Consider the following 18339-nt stretch of genomic DNA (forward strand, 5'->3'; position numbering starts at 1 on the left):
TATTATTATCATATTTCCGGATAAGAAATGAACTAAATAGTTATATGATGTGATTTACCATTGGGAAATGAAATTGTTTGGTATGATTTACAAATTTAAGGACGACTTAAGGATCTTTACTGTTGATTCCCTGTTCTTGGTAAAATCATGGAGACGATACCCAGCTAGCAAAAGAAAGGCTGTTGCCCCGTAAATTACGGCAACTTTCCATCAACGGTAAAGAAACCGTTGAATATGATGATATAAACATGACGGCAACGAGGAAGCAACGAAGGGGCAAAAGTCTCATATAAAGTCACCAAAAATACGGCAACAGTTTCTTTTCGATGACGTCACAGACACCAGTGACACCTACCGGCACTTGCAAGAACTAACTGACCAGCAACGCGACGGTAGCGCCACCTGGCGGATTTATTTGATACTACGTTCTTCTGCTACACCACGGCGGGCTCTTCCATTGCATTCAAATAATAATTACTAGATCGGGATTTATTACAAAAATGAATAATGGACAGAATTTAGATAATAAAATATCATATTTATTGCATCACTAGAGAAGTTAATTCACACACACATTACAAACAGGACACAAAAATTTGATACCATAAAAGCTCCATAACAGCATGAAAAGGTAGGTACAATGCAAAAACATCCTAAGTAAACATAAGTTAATATATCCCATGTAGCAGAAGGATGAAAAATATCAGTTACGTTTCCAAATGCACACTTATCTTAATAAAACACTTCATAGGAATTGTTGACAAAAAGATCAACCATGCTTTGTTTGAACTACACAGTAAAACAGGAATGTATACGACTACCCAAAAACAATTTTGAAATAATTAGTAGATAATGAATTGAGGTACCACCTATCATTTAAGTAGTTCATGAAAAATAGTTTCAAGCATGGGATTCACATGATCAGAGTTACATAACAGCAGGAGTAGGTGCAAGGCCAAAAAATCCAAATTATAATTCAGTTAATACATCCCATGGTGCTGATGGATGAAAAATAATGGATACGTTTCAAAATGCTTACTACTTTTAACATAAACCTTCATACGAATAGTTGACAAAAAGATCAGCCATGATATGGTAGAACTACACAGTAAAACAGGAATGTATATGACTACCCAAAAAAAAATCCGTCTCTTGCATTACTCCAATATCAAAATAAAGAATCAACAAATATTAGTTTTACATCATTAATTGTACAGTAGGGGTTGAGGTCTTAACAGAAACTTGCATTCAACTTCGTTGAGTCTTGACTTAATTTATTTTCAAATTTTCTATTGCAGCAGGTTCTGACGGGCAAGGGAATATTTTAAAAGTTGTATCTGACATAATATATTGAATTCTTATTCCGAACACAGAGGCATGAAATGCAATAGCAACACTGGTGTGCACATTTTAATGTGGCCTCTCCTTTTAGTGATCAACTTCCTAATTGCCATGGAACACAGCGATTTTATACTAGGACATTCACATTCATGCTTGTGGTGACAGTGAACATCAGCACATGGTAATTAGGTAATGTTATTCTTAAAGAAGTCTTCATCTAATTTACACATTCACTTGTTCACTGCCATAGCTAGCGTGATTATGAATGCCATAATATGAACTTGCTAAGTTATCTGACAATAAGGAAGCAGATCACTGCAACAAGCGCACCCTAGCATTGCTACAGCATTTTATGCCTCCATATATGGAATAAGATTAACCTTTGCCACTTCACCAATGGAGCTGTTTAAGGGTAGGGCATTCTGTAGTATTTAAGTTAGGTTCAACGGAAAAAAACGAACTAAAATTAATTTATTTCAACTATATGAAAGGCTATTAAACCAAACTTGGACCTATTCCTACCAGCATTTGGCATTCTGAAAATCATTAAAAAATATGGCATTTAAGAAGGCAAAGAAACATTCCTACTCTCCCCTTGTGAGACAAAGATCCAGGAGTATTAATGGCATATCTGGCTGTGCCTGTCATAACAGTGACCATATGCTGACCTCACCTTATCCCACAATCATGTTATGAGATAACAAGCCAAACTGCCCTTCCACACTAGCAGGTTCTGAGATAGGCAAATTGGAAGAATAATGCTTCTTCGAGATCCCCTTCCAGCTGCCTTTCAGAACACTTTCTCGTTTCTTATTCCCTTTCTTTGTTCTGTATTTTGAGGCCTGGAATAATTCCCTGATGCTTGTTTTCATGCTGATTGTATCAAATCAGGCTCATTTTTGGCTTTTACATTCTCTGCAAAGTAATTATAATTGGATTAGATGTTACTCTGACACACTTAAAAGCATTTCTATTTACTTAAGCTTTTTTCATTCAACTCTATTCCAAGATATGGGAAGAGTAAATCAAAAGCACCAATGATTACAAAATACTCACCAAATATGACATTTATAATGGAGCTAAAATGCACTTCAAAGGCAATCATATTTTCTGAGTGGCCCTTCAAAGAGAGAAACAGCCAACTCATTCCATATTAGGGTAGAACACATGTCGTTGACAGTTTTTTAAAGTCCAGTCCCCCTTTGATAGTTCTGACTACACTTAAATATGATGTTCGAAGATCTTTCCTTCATGAAACAAATCTGAAAAATGAGATGACCAGACAATTAACTATCTATGGTAATTCCTTAGTACCATTGAACATATTGGTATAAAATGTTTAAATTTCTCAGTACATTCGAGTGTAATTAACTTTGTTATCATAAAATTAAATATCAACAAGGAGGTAATGATGGCACCATAACTTAAGTTTCATGACTCAAAGTGATAATCTATAAACAGTACCATGAGCATATCAATACTAAGGTGGCTATGAAGTCAAACAGTTGACAATTTAAGTGAAATACCAACCAAATACTCTTCTTTCAGGCTCTTTCCCAGCAAACAATAACAGTTAAAATTCTCAGGAGTTGCAACGGGTAAGGTCTTCCATTTTCCTTCAAACGTTTCGGCAAGCAACTCACCCATTGTCTTCAGGGATTCAGAAATCACACGATTTGGGAATCCAACCTTGGATTCCTGAATCCCCAAAGACGATGGGTGAGTTGCTTGTGGAAACGTTGGGAGATATGGAGAGCCTTACTTGGTGCAAATCCCAAGAAATCTTCATCCCTACCCCTGAACTCATTGGGTGCACCAGGTTCTAACAATTGGACTTCACTGATTCTTCAGAAACACACTGCAATTCTATAGAGAAGTTTCAGGCTCCTTTACTCCAACATTGTTTGATGAATCTTTAAGTGCAACCTTCCCTTCTTAGGAGGCACTCATGCAACAGAAAACAGAATAGATAAGCTTTACACTTATATGTGCACATGCTAAAACACTCAAAAGAGCAAATTATTAAGTGCAAATATTTACCTGGTGATGGTGGTTTCAGTATCCTATCATCATCAGTCTCCATTGATGAAGAATTACTTATATTTGGATAATTTCAATTCTTTTTTGTCCTTTTCCTTTCCCAGTCTTTTTAAATTTCAGCAACAAAAAAATGCCTCCACATCTGAATCTTCACAAGTAGCCATCTCTGTTCAATAGCAATGGCTGCCACAACAGTCTCTGGAAGATACTACAATGTCACCATTTGCCACACATGTCAAAGCATGCACTCAATGTCAAAATTAACTAAAATAAAAAAAATTAATACTTGGATTAGCAAACTAGTAACATGTACATCCAAGTCAGTGCTCTCACACATACCATGAAACAACTCCTATGAATACATTTAAACAGCACCCTGCTCTTGCAAGTCGAAAATGTTAATCCTCATTTTTAACTAAACATATATTCACAAATATTGTCCCTAACTCACCAAATTGTGCATGCAGAACTTCACGCCCAAGATATCCCATTCCTCACGGAGTTGAGAGCCATTTTATGACCTGTGACACTGAGGACCAGTTATAGCTCTCATTGGGGTAATATTCAATAACCTTATCTGCCTCCAATTTCACCCATGACTACGTAACAGCCTGCACTGTGAGGCCAGTACATTTTTCATGCGGAAGAAAAGCCAAGGCATCCTGAAAAAAGTGGGAAAAAAACATGACTATGAGGAGTCACTCTTCAGTTACTAAAAAACATGGGATCATAAAATTCAATTGAAAGTAAAGTTAATTATTGTAAATGATGGCTAGTTAAGAATGATGCATTAAATGATTGTATACTCCAGTAACTGAGGAAAAATCTCACAGCAATTCTGCTAAATTTTGCTCCTATACTCGAAATTTCAAGGGTGTTTGACAGGGGGTGAGTTCTCGCCAACATGCAGTAAATACTGCTCTCCACGGAAAGAAAAACTGAAGTGTGCCATTGTGAACCAACAAACGCGCAGTAAGAGCACTCACCAGACATCCATCAATCCATACAACAGAACTAATGCAATGGTAATGAAAACTTAAGTGTACTATTAACGAATTTCACAATGAACGACAGTAAACTGTGTCTAGACTTACCTTTCATAGACCTAGAGTCATGGTGGAATACGGTGGTTGAACCCTCGAAGAGGCTTCTAACTTGCACTGCCCTTCCCAAAGTCAAAAGAAACTTGTTATAACCACCGAACACTGTTTCTCACTATCATCACGATTAAACAGGAGTTGAAATCACTCGCGAAAACTTACGTTAGCGAAAATTACAAACGAAAATTCACGTCAGTGAAAATTACGAATATAATAAGGCTAAAGTACGACGGGTGGATATGGTGATCGGATATGAAGATGAAATTAAATGAAAAGTGAAAATGGAGAAGCTGAAACCACGTTAAGTTTGATGGATGAAGTTAATGAACAATTTATGTGAAAATGAAAGTTATTGATAAAAGCTATTTAAAGGTTTAGTGAACCATAACCGTCCTTCGACTACTCAAAAAGAAGAAAAGCATCACGACGAACTCAAAGCACGAATTAACAACATCAACAAATTTAATAATTGTAAGATGCCATGATGGTGTTCACGGTGGCGGCGGATAACGGATTCTTCCGTTCTTCCCGAAGTGCATTTCGGGTTGCGCGCATGATGGTCTCGGATGGCCTCGGTCATGATACTAATATATATTAGTACCATGGCCTCGGTCGTGAGCAGACGATATGATTGAGTCTTAAATTTCACATAAAGGAGGAATTCGTAATGGTACAACATCGAATTATCAATAGAAATTAAGTAATATCACTTCGATGATAACGAATATCCAGAGATCCATCAACCTTGAGAGACATTTATATTATATTATCTCAATCTTTTTCCATCGCCACCGAGTGACTTGGAGACATATTAATTAATAAATCCACAAAATCGCCGAATAAATACCACTTATCCCATAAAACACATTATGCAAAGATATATGCGTAAGTCGTAAAACATTTCATTTACAGCAGATCGTTAATTAGAGCGAATGCATTCACATAAAATAGGATATGAAGCAGCCGTCCAAACTGAGCAACTTCACGGCAACGCGTTGCCGTCATGTTGCCATCATCCACGGCGCAACGTCAAAGTAGAAACTGTTGCCGCTTCGTTGCCTTGGACGTTTACATAAACGTCGGAGAGTGTGCTAGCTGGGTATAGTTCTTCATTCTTTATCCCCATGTTGAAGTATGTACATACGAGTTACTGAACAGCAAGGTTTCAGATAAATAATGTATACTACTACTAATTTAGCAATATTTAATAATTTTTTTAATAATTCCTCAGATGAAAATATACAAGTTGGTGTAATTAATAGGTTGTAATTAATAATTTGTAAAAGGCTCGTATGTATGCTAGGTTCTATAAATCGTCTGCTTTGAGTAACAAAAACACATTCATTTGCTCAAAGTATTGCATTCAGAACTGGTATGCCCTATTCTCGAATTTAACAGAGTTATATGGCATCCTTATTATAAAGTGTAAATGATTACAACCGAAAGGGTACAAAGCAAATTTTAAACTACTATGGTGGATTCAATACTAAACATACCCCATACAGAGAAACAATGCATATTTTGGATAACCAACCGCTGATGGTTAGAAGGAAACTGAATGACCTGATATTTTTACATGAATTATGTCATAGTATGATATGTTGTACTTGTCTTAATAATATTAGTTTTAGTCGTTCGGCTACCTCAGAAAGGAATTGCAATATTATCTTTGTAATATTCTGTAGAAACAATATTACTTAAAGCAATCTTATTAACACTAGTTTATGGTTATTTGACTGAGCATCACATGAAATTGGCTAGGTTTTGAATTTAAATTGGGTGTCACAGTTAAATAATAATCGGTTGAATGAGTTATTGTAACTGTCTACGGGGAAAGGAATTTGGGGACTAAGTTTCTTTGCCCACTATTACATTTCAAAGTCGAAATGAAACTTGGCATTGCCTTGAATAGGTGAAAGTCGTCCATTTCTTGTCTGAAATCACTATGTTCTGTGACTATGTATGACTTCGAATTGACACCTGGAATCAATCAAAATAAGCTAACAATGTTTACCATAATGCATATATTACTAATTTACATCGTGAGACGCTGTTAAAAATCGAACGTTCAATGGTACAGTAGGTTCATCCTCCTTGCTATTGAAATTTAACGTAAATCTAGAGTTACTATACTCAGCAACTTTAGGTAAATTGTTCAATAGCACATCGCGCACAGAAGAAAAAAACACATTTATCAGACTAACACGGGCAAATACCATCCCGATCATAATAATGGCGATGTAAATATTGAGTATGTTATATTGAAAATCTTGAAAACAGCGATCACGGATATCGGATACTTTGATGCATTGGATATACGCTATTTTTCTACTTTTTTCTGCGTAACCTGACACACGAACGATTTTCAATTTAAATAACACTATATTAATAGCTATAACATGTAAAACCAACGTATCTCCATTAAAATCGTCCTAAGCAAGAGCTTTCTGCTCCTACCTACGTGCGGGAACAACAGCCGTCGCCTCGCTTTGAAACAATTCCACTTGTGCTGCAGTTATTACAGGGTCGTAGAATTACAGAATATTCAACCTCAAGTAACGGTAATAATTGCTTCGAAACCAAAAAGTAGGTATCACCCCGTAACTAGTCAATAAAACAGTGTAAAGGTCTCATATACACTATTCCTCATAGCACTACCGCGTCATGACCATCGTTCCTCTGTTTCGAGCGTTCTCCGCCAGGTGGTGTCTCCCTAGGCTGGAATCGCGATATTCGATACGATACGAATAGATAGGAGTTTTACATCGTCTGAGATTACCAATGCATGCATGAGGCACAGAGCTCAGGGATACATGTCTTAATAATCATCTATTAAAACTGCCCAAGGTCGGAAAGTTTTCTTCGTTTGATAGGGCATTAATAATACTTTTTTAAGCCAAGCGCTACCTGCCAGCAGGGTACTCTGCTACCTGCTAGCATCCTGCGTCGTATCAGCACTCAAAGCCTCGCCCCAAGGTCACCTCACTTGCGGCAACGGGAACCTGAACGACGTCACACGGAGTTTTCCCATCATTCATACTTAGCCGTCGCGTTTTCGCGTGCTTGAAAATTTTCACTTTTCATTTAATCGCGAAAACTAGACATCGTCATTAAAAAATCTAAATGCATGAAATACGTACTCCAGGAGTAATAATCTTTCGATTTAAGCAGTAAAACTAATAGGAAACCACCCTATTTCTCTATTTTCTGGCAGAATTTCTTATAGGATAGGATAATCTAATAGGACCAGGGAAATTCAAGATCTCAGGATGGAAGCCAACCTCACCATCATGATTTTATAAACAACGAAAAGAAAAAAATGCAATTTAATGTATTTTAATTCTTACTTTTAGCAGTCTTTTGTTTCTGACAAAATTGCTATTTTTAAAACTTTTATCTACTTTTTAGAGCAATCATAGAGTAAAAATCAATTTCCGGGCATGCAATTTCCCAAATTTTCTCGGGGTGGGGGAGGTCATGAGCCCCTGCCGAGGGCCACCATCCACCCCAGACCGCTCCTGACCTCCACTTCAAATAAGCAAGTGTTCTGAAACAATAATAAGACCAGGGTCCTATATGTTTGTCAATCAGCCAGGAAGCTCGTTAGGCCTACGCTCTTAGTTTCACTTTTTTCTCGAAGCTATTGGCAATATTAAAAATCAATATTATGATAATTTTTTCGGATGTTCCCTTCCGATACCCTCCTTAAAATTTGAATTCGTTTCTTGAAAATTCAACCCCTCGTTGAAGGTATCTAATTCAAAATTGGCCAAAAAACTATCTAATATTTTGATTGCTTCGGTTAGCTACACGTGACACCAGACTTTGATATCTACTTTGGCTCTTCGACATTCGTACCAGAGTTCCGACGGTATCCTGAGTCATGCACGGTACCATAAGGAGAGCAGCCATGCATCACGCCGGTATCACCTATCCACCTTACGTTTCTCCTTCTCCAAATCTTACACTGCCCACATAAAACCATTAAACTTGAGTTTCCCTGAATGCGATGGGGCCCTGTCCTGGGCTTTCCCAAAACTACCCACAATTCCCTTCCCCCCTCTACCACACTCCACTGCCAACGGTTTCACAAAAAGCCACGACTCGGGCTTGAGGATTCTTTCTTGAATAGTGGACGATTTGGTGAGGAGTTTCTTTCATTGAGTTGCTGCTTAAGTTCGGTGTTAGAGCATGAAGTATTCTGTTGGTGGACACCGAGGACAAGTCTGGCCTGTGTTAGGTACCCTCTGAGTGTGTTTATTATTTTATCTTAATGATCAGTTAGTTGTTCAATTCTTACAAGAAGTTCTTTAATCATTTACGCTAATTAGTCAATGTCATTTAAGCATTAACTCCGTTTATCGACTGACTACATTGCTTAGATAAGGTTTTATCTAATCTATGTAGCCACAAAAGTTTCGAAGAAATTGATATTGACTTCTTTATGTGGTTCTATTTAACCACACTATTTAGTAAAAAAGGTAGAATAAGCTTACTGTTTAATGTTTCTCTTTCAAGCTCAGGGGGGCTACTTTTTCATTTAGATTGTACTTCAAGAACAAAGTTAACGGCGTTAAGTCACAAGTAATCAAAATATCAATCGATGTCTAGTCAAGGCCATGCGGCGGTACTATTGAATCTCTAGTAAATGTTATTGAATCTATTGTAAAATCGACATGCTATAATGCTATCAGCAGCCATGGTTATATTTCAGTATCAATAATTTTTTATTTGACACATTTTTTCTTCTATCTTGATCGATTGATTTTTTTCTTAGAATCTGTATTCTAATGAATCATTTCGATCCGTTTCTGGGGCCGTATTCTGTAACTCCAAACCGATCGGTGCGGCACCGATTCGTCGGGTGCGACGTCACACCGACTCCCGGTAAGAAGTCGTGTGATTCTGTACGAACCCGGTCGGTGCGGCACCGACGAGAGGACGGGAGATCGTCGGTAGCCGTACCGACAGCAAAGAGGTGTCGGTACGGCCACCGACTAGTGGGTTTCATGAATTCCCCGGTGCGCATTGTACGTTTTATTTTGTTTTTACCTCATCACCGAGTAAATAATGAGGTTTTCTCCAATGTTATCTTTTTCTGCCCCTTCGAATACGCCTCTATAATTCACTGTGTCATCATCTATATTAATTACCTTGACAGAAATATAAGATAATGGTTAATAAAAATGAGGTTTGCTAATATATAATGACTCTCTCATTTATGTTACCGCACTTTCACTCGCTTGTAATAGGCTTTATTTCTCTCTATCATCATTTACTTGCTCCTTTGACATAAAAAAGATATTTTTGATTAAATATGAGTTTTGCCGCAATGTTATCACTTTATCTCACTCTGAATTGGCAACTATTATTTCACTCAATCATCATTTGGCGTTTCTCTCGGCATAGAAATAAGATCTTTTTATTTAAGTATGAAGTTTGCCACAACGGTATCAGTTTCTTTCATTTTTAACGGGCAACTATATTTCATTTCATCGTCAGCCATTGATTCCCTTGACGATAAAAGAAGATATTTGTTAATAAGTATGAGGTTTACCGCAATATTATCATTTTCTCTCACTTGGAATGCGCAACTTATACATATGTATTTCACCCAATCACAATTTATTTACTTCCTCGTCATTACACTTCTTTTAATTGCACCCAGCTCCATATTTTTATAACAATTTCCTAACTTGTTCCTCTAATATTACATTTGCATTTGAATCCTACGTTCACGTTCCATGGTATGCTATTTTCGTCTGCTACGGTGCCAATGGCATAACCTTCCGTTGATAACATTTATACGGAACTTACTTAATGACAACTATATTACCAAATCATGAATAAATAGCATTATACGGAACCAATATTTAAAAAAAGAAACTACGATCTCAAGGATAGTTTCAATAATTCATTCCAGCAACAACAATCTCCATCACATACAAACTTTATTGTGATGTTGTAATATTGTTTCCTTCGATTCTGTAGGTACAGCATTACTACCACACATTATATAAGCATTGTTAACAACTTATCCAATATCGTTTATCTTAATCTAGCAATAAGTCGTAATTTCCGCAAATAAAAAGATTGAGAATGATGACAACAAACTGTGCCAATGAGTCTTCACTTGTTTTTACCCTTCTTTCATTGGTGGAGACACGTGAAACTTCGGATATATTCGGATTTTCCCTGTTTGGGAAGGAAGGGGAACCGTACCGACTGGTTTGAAACCGACGACCTTACAGAATCGCTGAAAGTGTCGTCGTCGGTGCGGAATCCGTTGTCGGTACGGTTTGATGTCCAGTCGGTGGGCTTGAAAGGGAAACCGACCGGTGCGGCACCGACGAAATACAGAATACGGCCCCTGGGCAGTCATCGGCAATCCGCGCTCCACGTTCTTTGAGGCATTCCCTCCCTTACAAAACGCTTCTGCTTGCCACAAAAAAAGTCTTCTATCACGTTTCAGTTAAGGTGATATCTAAACTAATTTATTTCCTTCTTGATGCATCTTACTTTGTCATCTGCTTGAATCAGCCTTGGTACTGCTGTCCTTATTATACCCCATTATTAGCATATTTAAGTATTTTTTGTTGTTAAATCCATGATTAATTGCCCTGCTTACTCATTTCTCCTACGACAATTGTCTTCGCGTAACCGTCTCTCACCACGTGACGTGACAATATTACCCTGAATTTTTCTATTTTAATCATCTCGCAAGGTTTTGTTAGTGTGTCAGGCTAATGATTTAATGTTAAAGTTTTTTATGGCTTTTAATGCACAATTTTTCTTCGAAAACTTTTGAACTTCACTTCAGTCCTACCTTTTCTTAGCAAATAACTTTGTCACCAAGCAATTCTCTCTAATTCGTTGCGGTATTCGAATTTTTATATCGGCCTTTGAAGCACCTGATCATCGCTGCTACCTCCATGACACTCCATGATACTCATTCGCGTTTTCATTTCCGATGGCCTTGGCGAGCGGAGGAGGTTCAATCTCCCTGAAATGCTGGCAGAATACGCCTTCCTCTCCTAATGAAACTCCTCGGATTGTTACTGCCTCTGCTACCATCTAGCGATTTGATCGATGGATTATTCTTCCTTATAGGATAATCTTCTAAAATCGATGGCACATTAATGGCTTTGCCTGGTTTCGCTATTTAGTGGGCCCTTTTCGCTTCTATAGCGTTAAGGTGTTTTTCCCCGTCCCGTCCCTTCCGCACCTATCCTTCCCCAGAGGCGTCGACGGACTTCTATTGCGACGGCGCCTCTTTCCTTTTTCCTTTCTCTCCAGCCCCTCCCCGGGTGATCGGGCGTATAAGTCTCTGACTTGGTTTCCGGCCCCGGTGTGTTGTATCCTCGAAGGGCTCCCCTTGAGCCCTCGTTCTCTTTGCCTCTGCTGCCCAACCCCACCGAATTTTTTTAACCTTTTGCCTTTTTTTAATTCCCCGTTTGTTAATTCATTAACAGTTTGAAGACTCTCCGACAGCGTCGAGGTGCAGCCAGCAAAGAAGAGAGTGCTAGTGAAGTGATTAGTGGCCTAAAAATTCATGGTCAGTTGTGTTCTTATTAGTGCTTACATAAGTGTTCGAGGGGATCGGATTGGTGTGGTGGCTAGAGTGTTGGCTTTCCACCCGGCAGACTCGGGTTCAAATCCCGGCAGTGGCAGAGAATTTTCAGAGACTGCCCGATCCCTGCTTGAGTGTTGTGTGGAGGACATTTCAAGCGCAACACTCCGTCCGTCGGATGGGACGTTAAGCCGTGGTCTCCTTGGCGCCTTTCGTTAAGAGCAACCTAATGCCGACGCCGGGTTTCTCTCCACCCTTCCTTCCATACCCTTCCCTCATGGCGCAAATGACCTCAGCTGTCGGTCGCCTCCTCCAAATACCATACCATACCATACCATACCATAAGTGTTCATTTTCGTGTGTGAAGGGGGAGCGTCCATGTAAAGCTGAGCTCTTCAGCCGATGGACCTTGCAGATGAGTTACGGTAAGGGAGCGACTCCTCTTCCAGGGCACATAGATATTGTGCAGGGTGTCTAGGTTATATCACGGCCCATTCGCCGTAGGGCCCTTCGACCGTGATTTAAAAAACCGTACTTCTGCTTACTGCTCCAAGTTTGAAGCTTGCCAGTAAAGAATTTCTTTCCTCGTCCATTTCTTATTTTTATCGTGGTATTTTTCTTGAATATCAGAAGTGGTTACTATTTTTCAGGTGACTGCAATTACCTACCGTTAGTATCGTACCTTTCCGGAAGTATCCTCTTCAGTAACTCTCTCATTTAGTAAGGCTAGAAGGTTTTTTTTTCAGTATTCATTACCGCCGTAACCCTATTTATATATTAGATATTTAATTAGAGAAATTTTCTTCGTTACCTGGGGTAATGTTCAAAGACATTAATATACCTTAAGCGTAGGAGGCTTAATAAATTATTTTTCTTTACTTAGAGCGAGCAGAGTGTACTCTTGGAGAAGTGGTGGGAGCAATTAAGGGCGATTAGCTGATGGTTTAGGTAGGAATTTTAAAGTTGTTAGGCTCTTAAGGTGACGTAGACAAAATCAAGCTCTTATCATGACACCCTACCATGAATAAGTGGACTTCTAACAGTGTGTTCCAAGGTATATCCCCAAGTTTTTTTGTTTGTAGAGTTTAAAAAAATGGTAAAATTGTTATAGTCTCATCAATGTAACAGCACCTTGCTTGACTCGGAATTTAAGTATCACACCAGATTCGTAGCAGCCTTGTTCGTAATTGTGCATTGTAATAAATATTTGTGAAAACGGTTGAAGATTCGATAATAACACGTTTTTATTTCATTGCTGAAGGCAGCCCTAGCCTATTTTGAAGACGGGGCCGTAACATGGCGCAGTAGGAAGTGTCTCGCTGTCATTCGTGTGGATATGCAGAATTGAAGGCGTGATTGGGCCGGCAATTCGGCCTTCGTCTTATGTTTCTCTCGGTGACGAAGGCCGAGAAGTGGATCCCAACGAGCTCGCATCTATTTTGCCTTCTCTCATCTGCCAGTTTATGTTATCAAAGACGAGCGCCCTCCTATCAGCACATGCAGGATGAATTTTGTCGTATTTCGGGGCGTGGGAGGGGGAGAAGTGAGCGGGGAGGGGTTGGAAGCCGCCTGCCGCTCTTCTATCCGCGACGCTGTGTGGACGTTGGAATGAATATATTCTTGGTGGACGCGGACTCAAATTTGGCATTTTGTGGATTAGCGGTGGCAGATACTCTAAAATGCACGGAAATTGTGCACTCGAGGGAATGTAACTTGTCAAAAATCTATAGGGAATGACCATAAAATATTAAAATGTTCGAATTTTTACCTTCCCCCACCTCTAAATGGCATTTGAGCGGGGGTCTGGGGTTCAAAAATTTTCAGGCCTTTTTTTTATAAGTCCCACGACGTTTTTTCATTGGGACAGATGGGTTTGAAAAAAAAATCGACTGTCTGAGGAAGAGAGAGGAGCATCTCAGTTGTTTGGTAAACTTATTCAGTACACATAGTACATAAAGCTAAATATCATTTTTCACGGAAAGAAGTAGCTAGATATTTATGGATATTGAGTAATGCGGCAGACTTTTAGATCACAATGTGCCGTAGTAAGTGTTGTCCTTGTCTTTCGGGGAATACTCGTATATTAGTAGTATCCAGCGTTTTTTAAAAAGAGAAACGCGAGAAACATCAGCGTGGCATAAATCTGTCCACTGTGGATAGCATTTCTTCATTTTCTTTTCCACTCCGCCCATCTCACCTTTTCCGTTCTTTTTTATACTCACATCTCGTAGCCTTCATTCTTTTCTTGTCCCCCTTTCGTCGTCGTCTGAATTTCTGCACCATCAAACGATATACCCCAAGCAGTATATTTGGTTGCTAATAAATAAAGTTTGTATTCATTGTACAGTAATAGAAATATTTTAATCGAATGAAAATTATGATTGCGTATTTTTGTGTTAGTAGGAATATGATCACTATTTGTTCACTCGTAATAAAACTCAAGTTTTTCATTACGAAAGGGTAAGCTCTATTATTGCTATGAAACCACTCAGACATAATAATGTGGAGGACATTGACATACATGATATCACCATGCCTCAATTTCAAAAGATTCTAGCAGAAAAAAATAAACGAAAAAGGAGAGAGACTTAGTTTGACCTCTCAATGAAAGGGGAAAAGGTAAAACTTTTAGTACTAAATGTGCCTTAAAATGGCAAGAAATAGGTAAACAAGTCATGTTATTACCGCTGCCGATGGTTTTATGATCATCGAAAATATATTTATTCTAACTTTTAAGACATTCTAACTTGAACATGAAGATGTGGGTATAATACTCACTGATATAGTCTGAGGTTTCAGGCGAGATGGAGTGGAAACGTGACATAATGAAAATGAAAAATCATTTTCATTACTCACTGATACCTGGAATATATTAAGCATGGTTTAAATATTAGCTTTGGGAAATGTTAGCAATGACTAGAATAAATTTAATACCTAAGTAAGCATAATAATTTAGCGCGCATTAGTATTTATGATTTCTCGTGTGATGAGACATGTATAAAACTGTTGGGTATATTATTTATATTATATATACTGAATGACTTAAGAATTTATAATGGGAAAGTGTTACCGATCGAAGGGAAAACTGAGATTAAAATGACGATCGCCTTACGATGCCGCTCAACGATGAAAATGGTAGAGATTAAAATTGCCTTTGTGAGGCCTATGGAATATATTCCGATATCACATGCTGGATTAAGGATTTCTTAAACAACCGCAAAATAAGTTAGTTCTAGATAGCGTAAGTTCAGATACGGCGACGGTCACATGCGGTGTACCCCAGGGAAATTTTATCGGTCCTTAATTATTCCATTTGAATTTTAATGATATCACTACCATTGTATCTAGTCAAGTTCCTCTTTTCGCGGCCGACGCAGTACTGTACAGGGATATTAAAAACGAGTCAGACAGAATTTCGCTCAATAGAGACCTCAATGCTTTCAACGATTGCTTGGTACTGGGCAATTAGAGTTAAATCTTTAAAAAAGGTTTAGTAACAAACTTGTGGAAAAAGAAAGAGTTTTCCAACGTAACGCATTCAAGTAATCAAGAGTACCTAGTTGTTAAATTTAAAGTCGTTTATGTATTTAGGGGTAACCCTTACCGTGGGAAAAGCACATTCGGGAAATTTGCGAGCAGGAAAACAGCAAATTAGGATTTATTAAAGGAATTCTTGGAAAGTGCGATGAAAAAGTAAACTGACGATGTTATTATTCTCTCGTGAGACTCCCTTTTTTAGTACGCCGTCAGCGAATATGAAAAGGGAATGGCTTCGGATAAATTAAATTTATGTAAGTGAAATCATAGAGTAAATATATATAATAAGAATACACTTACTTTATGGTGAAATATACCAAGTTTTTATATTTTAACCTTGATTTGATATTTTGCGAAATTTTCAAGCTGAATACTTTTTGCGTGATGTTCACGATATTTTGAGAGAGCCTGATTATTATGGCTGAAGCGAACACAAGATTTGGGAAATATGCAGCAGAACTGGTAGATTTATGATGTCGTTTTTTCCGCGGATAATGAAGTACAATAATACCTGCGATAGCCTAGCTCTAGGATAGCTTGACTCGGACAAGTAAAATAGGCAGTGCATTTACAGTCAATAACTTATTATATTTGTAAATACTAGCTATCTGCGTGCATTTATGGGCATGTTGTAACTCGTGCATTAGACACTTACTGCGTTAAGTTTTCGTTATTCTACTACTGACTGATACTTTTATTTACATGGTAGCATATTCGTGCCATTAGCACTCTCTGGTCTGACCGCGTGTCATTGTCCTGTGCATGGTCCTAAGGTCCTGTGTGCTGGGCCGGTGTCCGGCAATCGAGCGCATGTCTGATTACGGCTAGGATGAGTGCTGATTGCCTGGTGTGGAATCACCCCGTGCCACGCTCCCTGGTGGTGGCTTGCACGATACCTCGTAGATGTAGATGAATCTTATGATTGTAGACTAATGATGATGATGTAATGGGAAGATTAAGTTAAGAAGTTTAGAAGATGTGCGTGTGTGTGTTAACATCAAGTGTTACGAAGAAAATAATGTTACTATTTCAGAAATCTCTCTTTGAAATGGAAAACGCACGAACCCATATTTCATGAGTTGGTGGTGTCACAATATCTTTCATAAAAGTAAACGTTGTGGCGGACCCGAAAGAAGTTCTAATACGGGGATCGGCTTGTTGCCCTCTTTAATAATATTCTAGCTTTAGTTTTAAAGAAGTGTTCTAAATTATGTATCAATGTACCCATTTCTTAGATTAATTGCTTTATTTACTTAGTTTTAAGCACTTAGACTACCGATTTATCTTTTATTTGTTAGCATCTAACTATATATTTACTATTTTCATTGATGGACAAGTGGTGTCACCATCGAAATCAATTGATAAAATAATCGACAATCAATCTCGCTAGTTACATATATAGGGGAGACTGGGACACAGCGGGACACGGGGCACAGTGGGACAATTCATTTCTTTGAACAATTTACTTGATCAAAGAGCTAATGTATTTAAAATACGTAAGTCATGTCACGAGAAATTATGCGCAAAAATCTTAGTTCATCATCTTATGCAGCTTCGCGTTTACGTAAAAATATATGTTTTTTTGGTATAATTTTTGTAATTTTCATGTTGTGAATATTTATGCAATTCTCTTAATTATAGCAAGCTTTATTATAAAAGACTTGGCGAATACGTTGTTTAGAGACTCTTTAATATTTTTATAAACACATTGTATGAAAGTAGCATGTTTAAAATTTTTGTTGAGAATGATAAGATTTCAAGACATGCGGGGCACAGTGGGACACCTAAAATTGGGGCACAGTGGGACACCTAAAATTGGGGCATAGTGACTGACTCACGCCGCTGGTTCCAACTTTGTACATACGTAACTGAGACGAACTCAAATTTCATTTTATGCTTACCCTGTAGTGTATTGGTTCCAAATTGATGCTTTAGGATTTGGAGCATCATATTTCAATGTAACAAGATGAGGACAAAAATACTAAATGTCAACTGATATGTAGATAAGAAATTTGAAGCCGAAGTGAATACTTTTTGTGAAACCCGACCAAACATAGATGACAATTTGTAACATTGCCAGAACCCCGCTACTGATAGATATATATGAGCTCGGTATAAATAAAAAATAAAAAATTGTTCAAAAGAAACAAAAAATGATAACATTGGAAAAATATATGCAAACAAATATAAAATGAAAAAAAAGCATACTAATGCACCAGAAAAATGATGTAATTCTGAAAAATCCTGAGAAATATTGAACTTGTGAAAATGTCATGTTTTGGGCCAATCAGGGCCGTTCCCGGCTTCCGATGTCGGGTTGGTTTAGTCTTCGTAATTTTAGAGTGCTTTTGCACGCGCTCGCTTGAAGCCTGTCTTTCTAACTCTCCTTCACTAACACTGGAAAGGTTACACTGGCCCCTTACACACTTGTATTGTCATCATTGTCCCGCGTACGCACTTTGCGTACAATCATCGCCGCTGAAGAGGTGTTATACTATATACTCACCGGCAGCAGGACTATCCCTGGCGGATACGGACACTGCTAGTATCTCTCATATTATAAACCTTCTAGAAGAAGCTAAAGAGGACAGGAAACGCATGGAATTGGACTTGAACAAGGCTATTGAGTTTGTGCACAATAGATTAGATGAAAATACTAAAGTGCTTCAAGAAAACTCAACGCAGATTGCTGAATATTTAGCGACAATAGACTTACTTAGGCAAGAAAATGTTGGCTTAAAATCTCGAGTG

The 18339-nt window shown here is 38.1% G+C and overlaps 1 long non-coding RNA gene across 6 annotated transcripts; it reads right to left on the reverse strand.

Moving 5' to 3' along the window:
* Positions 1-1048: 1048 nt before the first annotated feature.
* On the reverse strand, positions 1049-4994 carry LOC124165908. Of its 6 annotated transcripts, none has more exons than XR_006866352.1 (6): positions 4476-4994; positions 3833-4043; positions 3382-3579; positions 3137-3275; positions 2398-2603; positions 1049-2256 (listed from the first exon to the last, which is right to left on the reverse strand). It is a non-coding gene; the product is annotated as an uncharacterized LOC124165908 (long non-coding RNA). The 6 variants fall into 6 exon arrangements; XR_006866351.1 differs by having other exon boundaries at positions 3104-3286; XR_006866349.1 differs by having other exon boundaries at positions 3104-3275; positions 3382-3645.
* Between the last annotated feature and the right edge of the window lie 13345 nt (positions 4995-18339).

The sequence above is a fragment of the Ischnura elegans genome, chromosome 9 (assembly GCF_921293095.1).
Source record: "Ischnura elegans chromosome 9, ioIscEleg1.1, whole genome shotgun sequence".
Taxonomy (NCBI): domain Eukaryota; kingdom Metazoa; phylum Arthropoda; class Insecta; order Odonata; family Coenagrionidae; genus Ischnura; species Ischnura elegans.